Source organism: Lactuca serriola, chromosome 2 (genome assembly GCF_051521515.1).
Source record: "Lactuca serriola cultivar US96UC23 chromosome 2, Lser_US96UC23_V15, whole genome shotgun sequence".
NCBI classification, from domain to species: Eukaryota; Viridiplantae; Streptophyta; class Magnoliopsida; order Asterales; family Asteraceae; genus Lactuca; species Lactuca serriola.
This window is the reverse complement of record NC_136409.1, coordinates 158,587,215-158,607,145: the sequence shown is the minus strand read 5'-3', so window position 1 is coordinate 158,607,145 and position 19,931 is coordinate 158,587,215.

Sequence of the window (19,931 nt, the reverse complement as noted above, 5' to 3'; positions counted from 1 at the left end):
TTACTAGGTCGTCGAACCATATAGCGCCGCTGCTGTCGATTCGTACTCCGGTGGAGGCGTAACCTCCATTCCCCACTACATCAGCTATCTTTTATCACCTCTACTACCGCCGTTGGAGCCATGGAACCACCGAGAAGTTGTTGCGTCGTCTCACCACCAATGAAGACGAAGATGCTGCCATTTGTCGTGTTTGATTTGTGGGGATCAAGGCCGAAAACCATGGAGACCATGGTGGTTTATGGTTTGTGATGAGGTTATGTGTGCGTGTATGGGTTTTCGGTCGAGTAAAAAGCCATGAAGAACCACCATGGCAGTCGGCCATGGTGGCAGTCTCCGAAAACAAAACGGTTACCGTTGTTGACCGCCTTATTGTGTCACCATTGCCGCCTTATGCCACCAGGTGGGTGGCTGGACACCTTCCACGAACAGAAGAGTGTGTGTGTGGGTGACGTATAACCGGAAAGCACAAGAGGGCCACCACCACCACCGTGAGGTGGTGGCTAGCCCCTCCAATCACCACCTGCCACCATAGAGCGGTTGTGTGTGTAGCTTAGTATGTGTGTGTGAATGTTATTTGAAATTTGCATTGTAAAATTGTAATAGGGCAAGAATAATCAAAAGAAAAAGTCAAAAACCACCACAGTAGGGTGGTGGCTGGCGCCTTCTGCCGCCACCAGCCGACGTGTTGGGTGGCAGTGTGCCTTATTTGCGTTTTGACTCGTTTGGGATGTTTGGACAGAATGGGCCTATTGAAACCCTAGTGGGCCCAATGAAACCCTAATGGGTCTAATAAAGCCCTAATTAACCTAAAAGCCTAACCATGTTACTAATGGGGTAGTATTGGGTTGGAAACCCTAATGACATGAAACCTTAATTATTGGGATTTATCAGGACCCGTGCTTGAATTAATTACTAAACTGAAAATGTTAATTATTAATCGTTTGCAGATTAACCTAAGGCAATATTGGACTTAATGGATTATGTACTTAACGGGTTAAGTAGGAACACTTAACCCTAATCCTCATTTCATGTGAAAACCCTAATTTCACTTGGGCCTTGAGTTGGGCCTTCCTATTGGGCTTTGGTGATTGGACTATTGATGGGCTATCCAAGAACAGGTAAATGGACCAAAATAATTGGATGAGCTTTAGGGTAAGGCCCATGTGAGAGTCTTGGGCCCAATTTGGAAATTTGGGCCATAGATGGGCCATAATTGGGCCTTTATAATTATGTGATATTAGGCCATAGGAATACCAAGAGTTTGGATTAGAATAATTGAATGAGCCTTAAGGAAGACCATGTAGAGGTCTAGGCCCAATTTGGAAAAGTGGGCCATATGTTGGGCTTTGGCCCATTACTTGACGTGTGTGCCTTTGGAGTGTGAATTGGACATTGGGCTTGGAAGTCAATTATTAATTAGGTATTGTTTGATGTTGGTAGTTTGGGAATCTATCAACCAGCAGCTGGAGTTTTATCCTCGGGACTTCAGTAGTGCCGAGTGAGTTATCCTCACTATACTAAGGGGTCTAAGGCACCAAGGTCAGCCCATTGGATTTGATATCCTAGTAGTTGATTACGTGTTAAGTATGAGATGATTATGCATGCTAGTTTGCTATGCCAGTTAGGTAGATCTGTAGGACTACATGTGTTACTGTTTGATTATTTGCATGTGCAATTAGTTGCATATGTAGACATGTTGTGTGAGTAGGGTTGAGGTTGCACTGTCTTGTGCAGTGACCAATAAACCCTGGAGTATGCCAGATATGACCTGAGGGTCGGGAAGGCATACCAGACTCATACTGAGGACTCATTAGCATACCAGATACAAGTTGAGGACCAAGTGGTATACCAGACTTGTATTGAGGGCAAGTTAGTTATGTTTCAGTTGTAGGACTGAAGGGGGCAAGCCAGTCATAAGTTGTGGGCTCGAAGGCAAGCCAGATGTGAGTTGTGGGCCCGAAAGGCAAGCCAAACTCACACTGTGGGCCCAGGGGTAATCCAGTCTGTAGAGTTGTGGACCCATTACATGTTGTTATTATGTGTATTGTTGTTATGTATGGGTATTTTGGGGGAACTCACTAAGCTTTGGGCTTACAGTTTCTGTTTTGGTTTCAGGTACCTTATATGTTATATTTGACTTGTTGTTATATGTGTTATAGTATGATCTGCATGCTATAATTAGGCTAAGGATCTACTCAGTTTGCATGCTAGAGTGACTGCTTAGGAGAGATGCCTTTTTGTTTGTGATATTTGAGATGTTAGAGATGATGGATAGTGTGTGGGTTAAGGATCCTCGAGAATTGCATGTTAGTATTACCTAATCCTGTTGATGTTTTGTTGCTAATTGATGTTAGTTAGCTATTAAGTGAATATGTTAAGGTACATGCTGCAAAGGGAAAATAATCTTGGAATGATTGATTCAACCTTATCGCGCAACTCTCGTCTGACTCTAACCATTGTGGGGACAGGCTTTCAGTTGAAAGATTATTTAATTTTTGTTGCATGTAAGTGTATTCATAAGATAGTTAGTTGGCATTAGTAAACGTTTCTTTCACAGCTGATAGCAGTGTGGGGGTGAGTGTTCCTAGTGACCCCGGAGGAGTGCTATAGTGTACTTGTGTGAGCGTTGGTGTATGAGGAAGTCTACGTTAGGAGTCTAGGAGTTTGTGGTGGCTTTTCTAAGCGTAGCGGTGTACTGATACACCTGGTTGTGGTAGAGTTCCTAGAAAGCGTTCTAGTGTGTGCTCATCCATGAGAAGGACCTTAGAGGGACAGGGTCTAAGGTGAGCGGTAGTGTGTGCCTGGGGTGGCACGGAGATCTGAGATTTATAGTCGTTTGGTGAAGTCACTTAGGGACTTTGAGGAAATTTTCGGGACATGTATGGATAGTTATGGAAGGGAGTAAGGAGCATGTCGGTAAGGGTCAAAAAGGTTTCTAAGGAGCTATAGGAGGGTAGATAGTATGGTATAATGCTAGTGTTAGTTGCAGTTGTTCCTGCCATAGTTGGCCTGACGACCATCATTTTTTTCAGAATAAGACTGGTAACTAACTCGTCCTTAGTGTTCGTGGCAATTTGGGAGTGGATAGTGCAGATCCATGTGAGTTAGCTGATTCAGAGGTCTCGAAGACCTTACCGAAATTAGTACTAGTTTGAGTCACGGGACTCAAGAAGGAAGCATTTATGATGATCGACTCGAGGATTGTAGTCTGAGGCTGAGTGGTTAGCCGATGGCAAGGGATAATACTTTCTACATGGGGGTTGTGTTTTTCTGGTCTCCTATGCTTGAGGGAGGAGATAGATTGGATGTGGGTCATTTGATGGTTGAGATAGGAGATAGTGATATCCTCTTTGGTTCTGCTATAAGAAAGTGAAGTTCAGTTTGTAGTAATTAGTCTATGTGTCACAATGAAGGGATGTTTAAGAATCAATGTTTATTGTGGTTCGATGGCCAAGGTTAAGGCAATGTTGCAAGAGGAATATGCATTGCAGGTTCTAGAAGATCGAGTGTACCCCTAGGAGGTATCAAGTTATTCTTGTCTTAGGACAAGAGTGTTTCAAAGACATTCTAAACTTTTCGGAGCTATATTTGAGCATCCATAGGGAAAATCCTTGAAGTCTCTAGAAGAGGATAAGGTTTTGGATCAACTCTCCAAGTGTAAGGTTTTTTGGGTGCAAGTTCAGTTTGGAAGGTGCTTAACCTATCCAATGGTGTTCTGATCGTTTCCACTAAGCTTATTTGACGATACTGGTAAAAAGGTATCCAAAGTCTCCATATGAGATTCAGAGTCTTCTTATTCAAAGGATCATTTTTTGTTGTTTATGCATTCTAAGAGTCATGTCGAGTATGATCACAGTTAATATGGTATGAGGTTTTGGTGTTGTAGACATCAGTCGATGATGGTTCAGACCCGAAGTGGGTATTCTTCTTGGAGGATCATTGGTCGATTCGATTTCATGGTTTCATCATAAGGGGTCGGAGGAATCTACAGTTCATGTGAGCTAGAATAAGGTACGAGTTTATGGCCGCATGGGGGAGGTAAGAAAGTGGATTACCATCAAAGTGCTCATGATTTACAAGTTTCTCGTTGCGAGGGTCTTTCGGAACCCTCCATAGATGTGGATAATTTAAGGTCTTGACAGATCATGGGTTCAGAGCAAGTTTTCGTTAGGTGTACGTCTTGAGAACGCATGATTTGTTCTCACAGTAGAAAGCTGATGGGTAAGGAACTTCTTGAGTTAGTAGCTCCCTTTTAGGTAGCACCACTAATCTGGATGGAGAGGCATTGAACTGCTCATTTATGTATCAATTATAGGAAACATGGTCAGCTCGCGGTATGGTTCGGTTATTCTTGGCCGAGAATGGGCAGTCATTAATATGTCGGGCGGTTTCTGAGTTCGCCAAGAGTATTCCATGGGGATATTATTTGGTGTGTGTATGGTCATCGGGTTTGGTTCCCAATCCATTTTTAATCGTTGTTTGTTCGTTTATCACTAGCATATGAGGTTAATCAAAGGATTCAACATGCATCAACTAAGGGTGTGACTGATGAGCCGACCCTTGTCAAGTCTAGTAGAGTTGTGTTTTGATCTCGGTGTGGGTGACCTCTTGATTTTCTTGGTTGCGAAATTGTTGATTCTTGTGATTTGAGATCACATTTGGTCTTAGTTATTGGAAGATTTGATATCGGATCAACAATGTTCAATTTTCAGGAATGATCGTGGTTGCAGAGGATTCTGTTTTGGCAAATCGCATCGGCTGGGTTGTTATTGGGATGTTTTTTAGCATGATTTTGGCAGCATTTCTGACCAATTTTTTAATCCTTCCCGAAGTTGAAGATTTTATTGATCTTTTGTGCATTAGTGGGATATGTTCAGATCATCAAGGTATGGGAACTCGAATGTGTTCGACAGAAGGACGTGTCTAATAGCGGTTCGGGATTCTTCATTTTGTTAAATTTGCTAGTACGTCACCTTAGGGCAAGGTCACGTTTAAGAAGAAATATAGTTGGCCTGAGGAACGTTGTGTTTTTTGTTGGGGAGTGTGTTAGGCTGTGTTTACAAGATGGATCAGGCATTCGACCATCTATTTTTTCCTAATTGTGTGCAGTGCGGTTTCATTTAATGTAATGTTAGAGGCAATTGGTATGTGGAATAGTGTGTCTTTCAGAATGGTATGGCTCCTGAACTTTGATAGTGTTGAGTAGGATCTTGATTGGGTCCTTAACGGTTAGTGGGATGATGACAATGTGTCTTTAGACCATTGGATGTTGGTCAAGAGTCCTCATGGTTGTGACTGGGTAATGGTAGGGACGATGAGGATTTGTTGGCTTCTCATCCTAACGACTGGATGTCGTCACGACGTTTCGTGAGCCATCATGGATTTCACTTGTGTGAGTGGGGCTAGAGGTTGTGTAGTAGAGCCCCATGTGTTGGTTTGTTAGTCATGTGGTATGGACGGGAATTGTGCAATATAGTGTTGCCACAGGCGGCTTAGTGATTGGTAGGTAGAGTTGGGCAGTTGCAGGGTGTTGGCTTGCGGGAGAAGTCATGGTGTTATATTAGAAGATTATTATTGGGATTCTTATTAGTGGGTTATGTTCATCTTATAATGAGGTTTCGTGTGGGTCTTCTAACTATAGTACTTATGTCATAGTGGTGTGCATACCAGACTAGTCGAGTCTTAGTAATTGGTGGATGTATGAGTATCGTTAGAGTTACAGACTCTAGGACTACTGATAGTCCTCAAGACGACTGATAGAACTCGGGTTGCTAATTACCCATAACCGTTCAGATTGCCATAGTGTGGTGGTACACTGCTTGCGAATACCAGGAGGTGAGTGGTGCAGGTGGTTTTGAGACCCTAGAGAATTTTGGCAGATAGTGTGTGTCTAGAACTGTTTTGGGAGCCTGGGTGTCACACGAGATTTGATATTTCTATGATTGCGATCGTGGGATTAATTGGTTAGTTGCGACTTGTCAATAATTCGGGTTTGCAGTTAAGGACCCCAATCATGATATCTGATTCTGGGTTGCAATGAGATGAATTGTAGCTGTTCCGTTTGACTATCTCCATGGCTTGATGTCGGGTTTTTGGACCAAGGGGATTACTTCTAGAGTGGAAGCGAGAAATGATTTTGAGGATGGAATCTAATTTAAGTAGGGGAGAATTGTAACACCTAGTTTTCAAAACAGATAAGTTTATGGCTTCAAGGAGTCAAAGTCATGGTTTTTGGGTAAAACCAGGTTTCAAACACAGAAAAACCCCAGAAAGTTAATTTTAGGGTTTATTTACAGCCTCTTTCGTCCTCAAACACGGAAAAACCCTAACCCTAGCTTTTCCTTGTGATTTTTGAGCTTTTAGTGGTGTTTTGGTATCTTAAAGAAGAAAGGATCACCTTTGGAGCATAGATCCAGCTTGGAAGCTTCATTTGCATTTGCTAGCAACATCTTTGGACCTTTGTGAGTAACCAAGATTCAATCTTTGTGATTTATTGTTGCTAGATCTATGGTTTTCCTTGTGATTTTTGAGCTTTTAGTGGTGTTCTGGTGGCTTAAAGAAGAAAGGATCACCTTCGGAGCATAGATCCAACTTGGAAGCTTCATTTGCATTTGTTAGCAATATCTTTGGACCTTTGTGAGTAACCAAGATTCAAGATTTGTGATTTCTTTTTGCTATATCTATGGTTTTATGCATTATTATCCAAGATTAAATGAGTTAGAATGCTGGGACTCCATAAAGTTTTTTTTGAACTTGTATTGGGACAAATGTTTTTTCTAAACTTGTACTCTGAAAAAGATCATTTTTACCTTAATTAAAAATGAAAATTTTTGGTTTAATAATGGGATGCTACACCTCTCTTAGAGTTCCATCGTACCTTGACTATGGGAATGCGGCTCTGTTTAAGCCTCTTGACTTCACGATCTATGATCTCGATAGGTTCCTCACTAAAGTTGAGTTTTGTGTCAATTTGAATTTTTTTCGAGAGGTACAACTAGTGTGTCTTCAGGGAGATATTTCTTAAGGTTTGACACATGGAAAACATTATGTATGTTATTGAGCTCTTGGGGCATAGCGAGTCGGTAGGCTACCGGGCCTATTTTAGGAAGGCTCTCAAAAGGTCCTATGTATCTCAGTTTGAGTTTTCCCCTCTTTCCAAATCGTATAACTCCTTTCCAAGGAGATAATCTTAGTATAACTGTATCTCCACTTGAAATTCAAGTGGTTTCGTCGAAATTCGGCATATTTCTTTTGAGGATCACATGCCACTCTCAATCGTTCCTTAATTTTCACGATCTTCTTGGTGGTTTCGTGAATAATCTCTGATCTGATTAGCAAAGTGTTCCTTGGATTTTTCTTTTCTAGTTGGGTATCACTGACTTCTTCCCAACATAACGGTGAACGACACTTTCTACCATAAAGTGCTTCAAATGGTGTGGCCTTTATGCTCGTGTGATAACTATTGTTATAGGAGAACTCGACCAACGGTAGGTGAGTATCCCAAGCATCTCGAAAGTCTATTATACATGCTCTGATCATATCCTCCAAGGTTTGTATGGTCCTTTCTCTTTGAACATATGTATGTGAGTGATAGGCCGTGCTCATATCGAGTCGGGTTCCCAATGCTCGCTGTATTGTTTGCCAGAACCAGGACGCAAATCAGATATCTCTGTTTGAGATAATAGATGTTGGTATTCCATATAGCCGGACTATCTCCTTGACATAAGTCTTGGCTAACTTTTCCATTTTGTCTGTCTCCTTTATGGTTAGGAAATGGACAGACTTAGTCATACAATCGATTACTACCTAGATCGTGTCGTAACCGTTAGGAGTCTTGGGTAGTTTTGTGATGAAGTCCATGGCGACTTGCTCCCATTTCCACTCGGTATTTCGTGTTGTTGCAGTAACCCGATGGTTTTTGGTATTCTACCTTGAACTTAGCGCAATTCAAGAATTTGCTCATCTTGATGGCGATTTCAGCCTTCAAGTTCGGCCACCAATACCTTTTCTTTATTTCAAGCTACATCTTATTAGCTCCCGGGAGAACTGAGTATCTTGTCCTATAAGCTTCTTCCAATACTAGGCTCCTGATGTCGCCAAATATTGGTACCCAGATTTTGTCCAAGAAACGTAAGGTTCCATCTTCCTTGTACTCGAATTGTTTCTCCATATGTAATGCCCGGTTCTTGGTACATATCTTAAATAAAGAATTTTTGCATTCCATACTGGGACTCGACGAGTTAGGGGCTCAACACGTCGAGTAATGGATGGATTTTGGACGCAGATGAAAGAGCCTAATCGCCGAGTCGGAAGCCCCGACTCGACGAGTTGACCTGTCTGGATGAAACCCAAAGTTTTAGGGTTTGCACCCTTTTTAAACACATTAACCAGCCTCCCATGCAGCCCCCATCGTCTCCCTTAGTCCAGAATGCCATAACTTGTGTCCCTTGAGCTTTGTTGAGTGTGTGAGCCATTTGTGAGAGTGTTTGTGTGATTTCAAAGCTAGAGGAAGAAGAAGAAGGAACTAGAATATTCAAGGAAGCAGTAGATCCAAGGTTCAAGCTACATTTCCAGCCCCTTAAAAGTATAAAGTTGCTTCATTGACTTTCCTATTGCTAGATCTCTCCATATTTGACTTTAGGACCATATTTAAGCAAATTTGAGAACCATTTTGAGTGTGAAGTGTGATCTAAAGTTGTAACTTCATATCCAGATCCCTTTCAGCCCCTATAGCCATAAATTTTAGGAAATTATCATGCTTTAGCTCTTACCTTTAGCCTAGACTTAATTTTAGACTTGGAAATGGTGTTTTTGGCTCATGATACCTTGCATGCACCTAAAGTTTGTAACTTTACGTGTAATATGGACCCTAGGAAGTCAGATCTACATTTTAGATGTGTTAAGCCCAACTAAAAGTGGCTGTATAGATTTGGGCATTGAGGGACTCGACGAGTCGTTCATACCACTCGCCGAGTTGAGTCGCAGTTTCCCCAATCTCTTCTGATATTCAACAACTTGGTGAGTTTTGAAAAGAACTCAGCAAGTTGGGCTCATTTTTGGACTTAAGGATCATGGAACTCAGCGATTTCAAGGCAATGTCCCAATAAACATGAAGAAGAACTCGACGAGTCAAGGAAAAACTCAGCGAGTCAAAGACTTACATTCCAACTTGCATAAAGAAGGACTCGACAAGTTCAAGGATGAACTCAGCGAGTCATTGACTAAAGGTCCCGATTCTATATGAATGAGAACTCGACGAGTTCTTCAAAGACTTGACGAGTAGGAGCAAAGTTATAAGATGTTAGTGGATTATGGAAATCGACGAGTTGAGTCAACCAGATGTTCACTTTGACCAAAAGTTGACTTTGACCAGGGTGTTGACCTAGACTTTGACTAGACTTGAGTTGACCCTTGAAAGGGTTAAGAGTATGAAATGGTAATTAAGGAAGGTTGTTATGTGTGGGATTTTGAGAGGAGTTGATCCTAACATCGAGGACCATTCGGACACTTCACGTCGTTGAGGTGAGTTACCTTCCTATAGAAGTGGGTCTACGGCCATAATGTCGGCATGGTAGTAGGAGTTGTTTGATTAGACGATTGTCTTTGTGATAATTGTCTGGGTTGCCACTATCTGATATGCTTTATGTGCTAGGATGCTCTTTTATATGTGTTAGTGGTAGGAGGGGTGGAATAGCCCCGAATACCGGTTGAAAGATACCGAAGGGGTAGAAAGCACCCAGGCATGCCTAGTAGTATGTTCATGATATGTTATTATATGGTAGCGGTAGGGGGTGAAATAGTCTCCGGTTACCGGTTGAAAGATACTGAAAGGGAGGTCAGCTCCCGGTTATCATGTCGAAGATACCGAAGGGGAGGTCAGCTCCCAGTTATTGGTTGGAAGATACCGAAGGGGAGGTTAGCTCCTAGTTACCGGTTGAAAGATATCAAAGGGGAGGTCAGCTACTGGTTGAAAGATACCGAAGGGAAGTCCAACTTTCGATTATGCCATTCGGATACCTGTTGAAAGATATCGAGGTATAGGCAGTATATGTTTGTGTTATGTGGTATGATGGGGGAACTCACTAAGCTTCGTGCTTACAATTTTCAATTTTGTTTCAGGTACCTCTTCAGCGAAGGGGAAGGAGCCGGCACGGTAGCAGCACTTCACACACATATGATTTCCACATTTTGAGATCCATGGGATTGTGCTCTGACATTCTTACTATTTTGATGATATGGTTGAGACATATGAATATGGTTTTATGAAGTGATATGATCCGATGATGTTTTTCAGTAAAGAAGTTTATAAGGTACTTAATCAAAAACAAAATTTTTGGTCGTGAAATTTCAGATGTTACAAGTTGGTATCAGAGCCTTAGTTTGAAGGATTCGGGCGCACTCTCGGGTGTGTCTGGACTCAAACTGAGGACTTGGTATGAAAAATTTCAAAAGAAAAATCATTTTTATAAAAAGGAATTTTCGAAAAGATTTAAAAATAGAAAAAGGAACTTCGAAAAGAACGAGTTATGTGATGCATGCAACCGGCCGAGCTCAAGTAAGTTTTCCCCAAGATACCCATACATGTTATGTTATTATGTGATATGAATATGAGAACTGCATACTAGATTAGGGCTAAGGATCTAGGAATGATGCCTTATATGCCTATTGACTTTGTATGAGAACTACATGCTAGATTAGGACTAAGGATCTAGGGAGATGCCTTATGTGCCTGCTATATGTGCTTATTGAGATACATGCTAGAATTGATTAGTCAGTAATACGATGGCCTGTACAGGATATGCTTGGTGTGGTTACTCAATGCTCGAATGTTGCTTGCTTTGTGCTCTTAGGAGTTCTAATTATTTTTACTTAACTAGTAAACGAATACGATAAGTTACATATTGCGAGGAATAAATAATTTCATAAGGTTAGGTCTATCCCTACTGCGTAGTTATTGTTTGAGTCCAACCGTTGTAGGGTATGACCTCTCATTCGAAGAATTATCCGGTATTAGTAATATGTAATGGTATTCTCAAGCTAGTTAGGTAAAGGTAACAGGGATTCCTTATGCAGCTGATGGCGAAGAATAGGTTGGAGAGTTACCCTAAGGTAAGCCTAGGATGAGATTAGTGCAGAGAGTAGTAGTAGTAGAAGGGACTTGGTGAAGTCAAGGTAATCCTTGAGGAAAGTACGGATAGATGTGGAAGGTAGTATGAGTCCATACTACTGAAAGCAGAGTATTCATACTCGATTCAAGGAGGGCTGAGATTGAACCAGGGAACTTGTAGTATGTGAGGCCTCTCGAGGTTATGTATGACCCTGATAATTATGTGCTTTGTTTCATAATGGTGATGATTATGCGACACGGAGGAGGAGGTTCAGGGTCAGGGTTAGGATCAGGTTCGGTTTTGGGATCCGAGCCAATGGATGAGGGACTATGCGAATTCATCGCGTCTGAGATCACGAAATGCATCCTTGAGTAGACCCTGGTGATTTTTGGGTCGATCAAGGAGGGGATTATCGAGTTGATGGAGGATCGCCTCAAGGAGTTTAGGAGTGATTGGGCGTCTAGCCAGTCAGGGGCGCACACACTCTCCTTTAAGGACTTCAAGGGATGTGGTGCACTAGACTTCCACGGGGTGAAGGACCCCATGGTTTCTAGGAGGTGGATTGCGGACATGGAGTCTGCCCAGTTGAAGAGCTCCTGTCCAGAGGGTTTGAAGGCCTGGTATGCTGCAGGTTGTTTGAGGGACAGGGCTAGAGATTGGTGGGAGCCGGTTGGCGATTCTGTGGGAGCCTCAGCCATTGAGGTTATGACCTGGTCTGACTTTATGACCAGGTTTAGGGATGAGTTTGCATTGACTGTGGAGCTTCAGCAGCTGGTCAGGGAGTTTCTTGACATGAGATAGACTACTGAGACGATGGCGGAGATTACCGCCAAGTTTCAGGAGAGGTCCTTATTGGTGCCTCAGTATGGCGGAGATGAGGAGATGCGGAAGACCTACTATCATGACATGTTGAGGGTTAATATTCGGGAGCATGTTAGCTACTTAACATGCTCAACCCTGGATTCTATGATTGCCAGGGCGAGGGAGAGGGAGCTTGACTTGGAGCTCCTTAGGAAGAGGAAGGTAGAGACGGAGCAGGTTACTGGGGTTTCGGGGAAGAAGCCCAAGGGATTTGACTCTAGGTCGAAGGGCCAGCATGGCTGGGACCGCTATGGGAAATGCGGCAGGTCACATGAGGGGGTTTGCCGCACTGGGTCGGGATCCGGCTGCTATAAGTGCGGCAAGACTGGGCACTTTGGTAGGGATTGTCTTGCCCCTACCCCCACCATTCAGATATCAGACTTGATTTGCTTTCATTGCAATCAAAAGGACCACAAGAAGACCAACTTCCTGAGATTGACAGCAGCAGCGCTAGTGGCGGCGCCAGCTCCAACGACCCTGTGGATTACTGATGGCCGGCAGGGCAAGTCAGAGGCTCCAGTGGTGAGGAGTCGATCCTTCCAGTTGACTACAGAGGAGGCACGCGTTGCACCCGATGTGGTGACGGGTATGATTTCTTCTCCCTGGCTCTTATTATATGTTGATTATGATATTTATGTGCCATGTTATGTGTTGTGTTTAGGATCGTTCCATGTGAATGGTATCCCAGTTCAGGTATTGTTCGATTCGGGTGCTACCCGATCATTTTTTCTCTTGCGTTTAGCAAGAGGTTCCCTGGGTCTTCGGGCATGTTGGATTGACCTCTAGAGGTCGAGATTGCTGATGACCGATCAGTACGAGCATCAAAGCTGTTCAGAGATTGTGTTTTGAGGCTGTTCGAGGAGCGCTACTTGGTGGAGTTGATTCCCATACCATTGCAAGGGAACAAGGTTATCATCGATATGGAATGGTTGAGCCATAATGGGGAAGTGATAGACTGCACGCAGCAGTTAGTATGTGTCAGGACCCCAAGTGGGGGAGAGCTGGTGATTCAGGGCGAGAGGCCACAACGTAGACCGACTTTTGCTCAACAGCGACGGCTAGGCGCTAGCTTCAGCAGGGTTGCATCGGATATGTTGCCTACGTCATGGATACCCGGGAGGAGGGTAAGGCGACTGTGAGTGATGTGCCAGTGGTACGAGAGTACCCAGATATGTTTCCAGAGGATTTTCATGGGATACCTCTGGAGAGACAGGTGGAGTTTAGGATCGACCTGGTCCCTGGTGCGACTCCGATAGCCAAGGCATCGTATCGGTTGGCTCCTCCCGAGATGCAGGAGTTGTCTACACAACTGCAGGAGCTGTTAGACAAAGGATTCATCAGACCGAGCAGTTCACCCTGGGGAGCCCCGATCCTGTTCGTGAAAAAGAAGGACGGGTCACATCGGATGTGTAAAGATTACCAGGAGCTGAACAAGGCAACGGTGAAGAACCGTTACCCACTCCCGAGGATTGATGATCTCTTCGACCAGCTACAAGGGGTATCTTGGTTTTCCAAGATAGATTTACGTTCAGGCTACCAACAGATGAGGGTCAGAGACGAGGATGTACAGAAGACTGCGTTCCGGACTCGCTATGGTCACTACGAGTTTGTGGTGATGCCCTTCGGGCTCACCAAATTCTCCTGTCGCGTTCATGGACCTCATGAACCGCGTATGCAAACCGATGCTGGATCGGTCTGTGATAGTTTTCATCGATGACATCTTGGTTTATTCCAAGACGTAGGAGCAGCATGAGGAGCACTTGCGAGAGGTGCTGGATACCTTGAGGAAGGAGAGCTTGTACGCCAAGTTCTCCAAGTGTGAGTTCTGGTTGCTCAAGGTGCAGTTTCTTGAGCACCTTGTCAACCAGAACGGTATTTTGGTTGACCCGACCAAGGTGGAGGCCGCGATGAGATGGGAGGTTCCGAAGGCTCCATTTGAGATTTGGAGTTTCCTAGGATTGGCAAGCTATTACTGGAGATTCATTTAGGATTTCTCTAAGATAGTCGTACCACTAACCCGGCTAACGAAGAAAGCCATTGTATTTCGTTGGGGACCTAAGCAGCAGGCAACGCTTGAGATATTGAGGCAGAGACTATGTGAGGCGCCGATCCTCACCCTTCCAGAGGGCGTGGAGGATTTCGTAGTATACTGCGATGCATCCATTTCAAGTTTGGGCGCAGTACTGATGCAGAGAGGGCACGTCATCGCCTACGCTTCGAGGCAGCTGAAGCCTCACGAAGTGAACTACCCAACGCATGATTTGGAGTTGGGGGCGGTCGTCTTCGCCCTCAAGATATGGTGACATTACCTCTATTGGGTCTGTTGCACCATTTACACGGATCACAAGATTATGAGGTACCTAATGGATCAGCCGAATCTGAACATGAGGCAGCGTCGGTGGCTAGATTTGGTGAAGGATTACGATTGTGAGATCCTCTACCACTCGGGGAAGGCCAACGTCATGGTCGATGCTCTTAGCCGCAAGGCGGACTCGATCAGAGATATTTGCCTGCAGATGATAGTAGTGACTCCGCTGTTGGAGCAGATCCGAGAGGCCCAACAGAAGGCTATGAAGGAGGAACATCGGAAGAGCGAGTGTATTGTGGGTCAGGTTTCTTCCTTTGACTATGATAGCCGAGGGTTGTTGACACTACACCGCAGGGTGTGGGTTCCTTATCATGAAGGTGTGCTCCAGGTTCTGATGGAGGAGGCGCACAAATCCCGATTTTCGATTCATCCCAGGGCGACGAAGATGTACAGAGATCTTCGTCCTGATTACTAGTGGCCCTGCATGAAGCGGGGTGTAGCCTGGTACGTCGAGAGATGCCTAGCCTGCAGGAAGGTCAAGGCGAAGCACCATAGGCCTCACAGCAAGACACAACCGTTAGATATCCCTACGTGGAAATGGGAATATATTACTATAGATTTCATCACAAAGTTTCCCAGGACCACACCAGGAGTGGATTCGATTTGGGTCATCGTGGATTGATTGACCAAGAGTGCTTATTTCATACCGATCCAGGAGAGCATCTTGGATGAGAATTTGGCCGATATCTACATCCGAGAGATAGTAGCTCGACAAAAAGTGCCAGTTTCCGTGATTTCTAATAGAGGCGTGTGGTTCACTTCCAGATTATGGAAGAAGTTTCATGGCGAGTTGGGTACTCGTCTGCACTTTAGCATCGTTTTTGACCCTCATACGGATGTTCAGATCGAGCGGACCATCCAGAATTTGGAGGATATGCTGCGGGCATGTGTTTTAGACTTTGGTGGTAGCTGGTATACCTACCTTCCCTTGGCAGAGTTTCCTATAATAATAGCTATCATGCGAGTATTGACCTTTCTCCCTTCGAGATGTTATACGGGACGAAGTGCAAAACCCGGATATGCTGGGGTGAGGTTGGGCAGAGAGTCATGGGGAGTACCGAAGCAGTACTCAAGACGATGGAGAGGATCCAACAGGTCTGGAGCATGCTTCAGACTGCTCAGAGTCAGCAGGAAAGTTATGCCGACAAGCGCCGTCCGGACCTGGAATTCCATGTCAGGGATATGGTTCTCCTGAAGGTGTCACCTTGGAAAGGTGTGATCCGGTTCAGGTAGCGGGGCAAGTTAGGCCCCATATACATCGGTCCTTTCAGGGTTGCTCCCTGGGTGGGTAAGGTGGCATATAGGTTGGATCTATCAGCCGAGCTTATTCAGATTCACAGTACCTTTCACGTCTCCCAGCTACGGAAGTGCCTGGTAGACGACTTTGTAGTGGTGCCTCTAGAGGATATTCAAGTGGATGACAGCTTGAACTACATTGAGCGACCAGTAGCTATCCTTGACAGCAAGTCAAAGGATCTGAGGAAACAGAGGGTCGAGCTGGTGAAGGTGCAATGACAGCACCGCAAGGGCTCATAATGGACTCAGGAGCCGGAGGACGACATGAGGGAGCACTACCCCGAGCTTTTTCCAGATGCAGCAGCAGACTTCGAGGACGAAGTCTATGATAAGCGGTGGAGATTTGTAACGCCCGGTTCTTGGTACATATCTTAAATAAAAAAAATTTGCATTCCATACTAGGACTCGACGAGTTGGGGGCTCAACTCGTCGAGTAAGGGACATAGTGCGGATGAAAGAGCCTACTCACCGAGTCAGAAGCCCCGACTCGACGAGTTGACCTGTCTGGATGAAACTCTAAGTTTTAGGGTTTGCACCATATTTAAACACATTAACCAGCCTCCCATGCAGCCCTTATCGTCTCCCTTAGTCCAGAACGCCCTAACTTGTGTCCCTTAAGCTTTGTTGAGTGTATGAGCCATTTGTGAGAGTGTTTGTGTGATTTCAAAGCTAGAGGAAGACGAAGAAGGAACTAGAAGATTCAAGGAAGCAGTATATCCAAGGTTCAAGCTACATTTTCCAGCCCCTTAAAGGTATAAAGTTGCTTCCTTGACTTTCCTATTACTAGATCTCTCCATATTTGAGTTTAGGTCCATCTTTAAGTAAATTTGTGAACCTTTTTGAGTGTGAAGTGTGATCTAACATTGTAACTTCAGACTAGATCCCTTTCATCCCCTATATCCATAAAGTTTATGAAATTATCAAGCTTTAGCTCTTCCCTTTAGCCTAGACTTCATTTTAGACTTGGAAATGGTGTTTTTGGCTCATGATACCTTGCATGCACGTAAAGTTTGTAACTTTACGTGTAATATGGATCCTAGGAGGTCAGATCTACGTTTTAGATGTGTTAAGCCTGACTAAAAGTGGCTGTATGGATTTGGGCATTGAGGGACTCGACGAGTCGCTTATACGACTCGGTGAGTTGGGTCACAGTTTCCCTAATCTCTTCTGATATTAAGCAACTTGTTGAGTTTTGAAAAGAACTCAGCAAGTTAGGCTCGTTTTTGGATTTAAGGATCATGGAACTCGACGAGTTCAAGAACAAACTCGGAGAGTTCAGAGCAATGTCCCAATGAACATGAAGAAGAACTCGACGAGTCAAGGAAAGACTCAGCGAGTCAAGTACTTACGTTCCAACTTGCATAAAGGACTCGACAAGTTCAAGGATGAACTCGGAGAGTCATTGACTAAAGGTCCCGATTCTGTATGAAAGAGAACTCGATGAGTTCTTGAAAGACTCGACGAGTAGGAGCGAAGTTCTAGGATGTTAGTGGGTTATGGAATTCGACGCGTTGGTGGACCAACTCGATGAGTTGAGTCAACCAGATGTTGAATTTGACAAAACGTTGACTTTAACCAGGGTGTTGACCTGGACTTTGAGTTGACTTGAGTTGACACTTGAAAGGGTTAAGAGTATGAAATGGTAATTAAGGAAGGTTGTTATGTTTAGGAGTTTGAGAGGAGTTGATCCCAACACGAGGACAGTTCAGACACTTCACGTCATCGAGGTTAGTTACCTTCCCGTAGGAGTGGGTCTACGTCCATAATGTCGGCCCGCTAGTAGGAGTTGTTTGATTAGACGATTGTCTTTGTGATAATTGTCTGGGTTGCCACTATCTGATATGCTTTATGTGCTAGGATGCTCTGTTATATGTTTTAGTAGTAGGAGGGGTGGAATAGCCCCGGATACCGGTTGAAAGATACCGAAGGGGTAGACAACACCCACACATGCCTAGCAGTATGTTCATGATATGTTATTATATGGTAGTGGTAGGGGTGAAATAGTCCCCGGTTACTAGTTAGAAGATACCCAAACGGAGATCAGCTCCCGGTTACCGGTTGGAAGATACCGAAGGGTAGGTTAGCTCTCGGTTACCAGTTGAAAGATATCGAAGGGGAGGTCAGCTCCCGGTTGAAAGATACCGAAGGGAAGTCCAGCTTCCGATTATGCAAGTCGGATACCGGTTGAAAGATACCTAAGGATAAGCAGTATATGTTTGTGGTATGTAGTATGATGGGGGAACTTACTAAGCTTCGTGCTTATAGTTTTTAATTTTGTTTCAGGTACCTCTTCAACAAAGGGGAAGGAGCCGACATGGTAGCAGCGCTTTACACACATATGATTTCCGCATTTTGAGATCCATGGGATTGTACTATGATATTCTTACTATTTTGATGATATGGTTGAGACATATGACTATGGTTTTATGAATTGATATGATCCGATGATTTTTTCAGTAAACAATTTTATAAGTTACTTAATCAAAAACAAAATTTTTGGTCGTGAAATTTGGGATGTTACACCATACCCCGTAAGCATTCCTCTGCCTTATTTTCTTCCTTAAGTACCTTTACTTGTGCTTCTCAGATTTGGTCATGGAGGTTTTATTGAATGGTTAGAGTGAGTGCTTTCACTCTGCGAGGTTTGTTTTGTTCCTTTCTACTTACAACATTGACTACTACGTTAGCCTTGCCTGGGTGGTATCGAATCTCACACAGGTATTCGTTTAACATTTCTAGTCATCTCTGTTGTCTTATGTTGAGTTCTTTTTGGTTGAATATGTGTTGAATACTTTTGTGGTTAGTGTATATGATACACTTCGTTCCATACAAGTAGTGTCACTAGATCTTTAAGGAGAAAATTATAACTCCCAATTCAAGGTCATGGGTAGTGTAATTATTCTCGCGAGTCTTGAGTTGGCGCAAAGCATAAGCGATCACCTTTTTTCTTGTTTGGTTAGGTTGTACGCTAACCTTTTAGCACTATCATATGTCGATGGGTAGTGTAATTATTCTCGCGAGTCTTGAGTTGAACCAATCCCCATATGTACCTATCCACCTTCTTGTAATCAGAATTCACGAATTTTCGGTAAAGGGTCGCGAGGTCATTGAACCCATTGTTGTAGGCTTAGATGTCGGTGTCACTCATCATCAGGTTCCACAGATCCTGTTCAAATTGTTGAATCTCTTCACGAGGACAATACTCCTCGATGAGCATTTGCTTAAGTTCCTCCTAGTTTAGGGCATTAGCATTTGCTAGACCCATGGTCTTGATGTGGCCATTCCACCAAGACATGGTTGCATTCCTGAAAGTGCAAGTGACAAATTTAACCTTGCTTTCTTCCACACAAGAGCTAATTTCAAAGACAGACTCAGTCTTCTCAATCCATCTCGTGAGGCCTACGGTCCCTTTGTTCCCATAAAATTTTTTAGGCTTGAAATTTGCAAAGTCCTCGTAGGGGCATGTCCTTTGAGACCCTTGATGGTTTACTTGGGAAATTTCTCTTCCCGCTCCTACACCAGATTTTGTGTGGTGATTGCTTGCAGGTGTGGCTAGAGCATCAGCTATCCTTTGCTCAACCATTGCCTCAATATCCACATGATCTAAAGTTGGCTTACTTTGAGAACACTGGGCATCTTTCTCAGCTTGAAGACCTTGGCTAGATTGGTAATTCTTAGGGGTGCCATTTCTAATTCCAAAAGTTAGGGTCGAGAGGTGAGTTAATTGGTCAGAATTAGTAAGTTTGTACCCTAATGGTTATGTTGTGGTGTGTCAATGTTAGTGTTAATGGAAACATTAATATTACAACAACACAAATTTCATGCAACCATGCAAGTATACTATGCATCGTATATCATATAGAAAGACTATCAAAACAAGGGGTGGTTAGAGTAAGAAAAGATCTAAGGTTACAAAACAAATGTGTATGATCTTTTCTAGTACAATACTCTAACCCAAAAAAAATATAAGTATCCCTCATAGCCATCGTGCTAGGGTATAGAAAAGAAAACTAGTATCGGTATTACACTATCAAGAGAGCCATCAGCTGAACCAACTTTCTATACACATCATCAATCCAAACATCATAAAATGAAACTCGTGACTCTGTTTTCTCCACCTGGAGCTCCAATCTGTCCGTGTGAATGATCACCTCCTCTAACACCAAATGATGAAATTGGGCCTCATCCCTCATCTCCTGCAACTGGTCCTGAATGAGCAGGTTTCTCATATCCATCACATCCCACTCCTTCTCTAAATAATATACCTGTTCCGTGAGCTACCTCAGGGCCATCCTCAA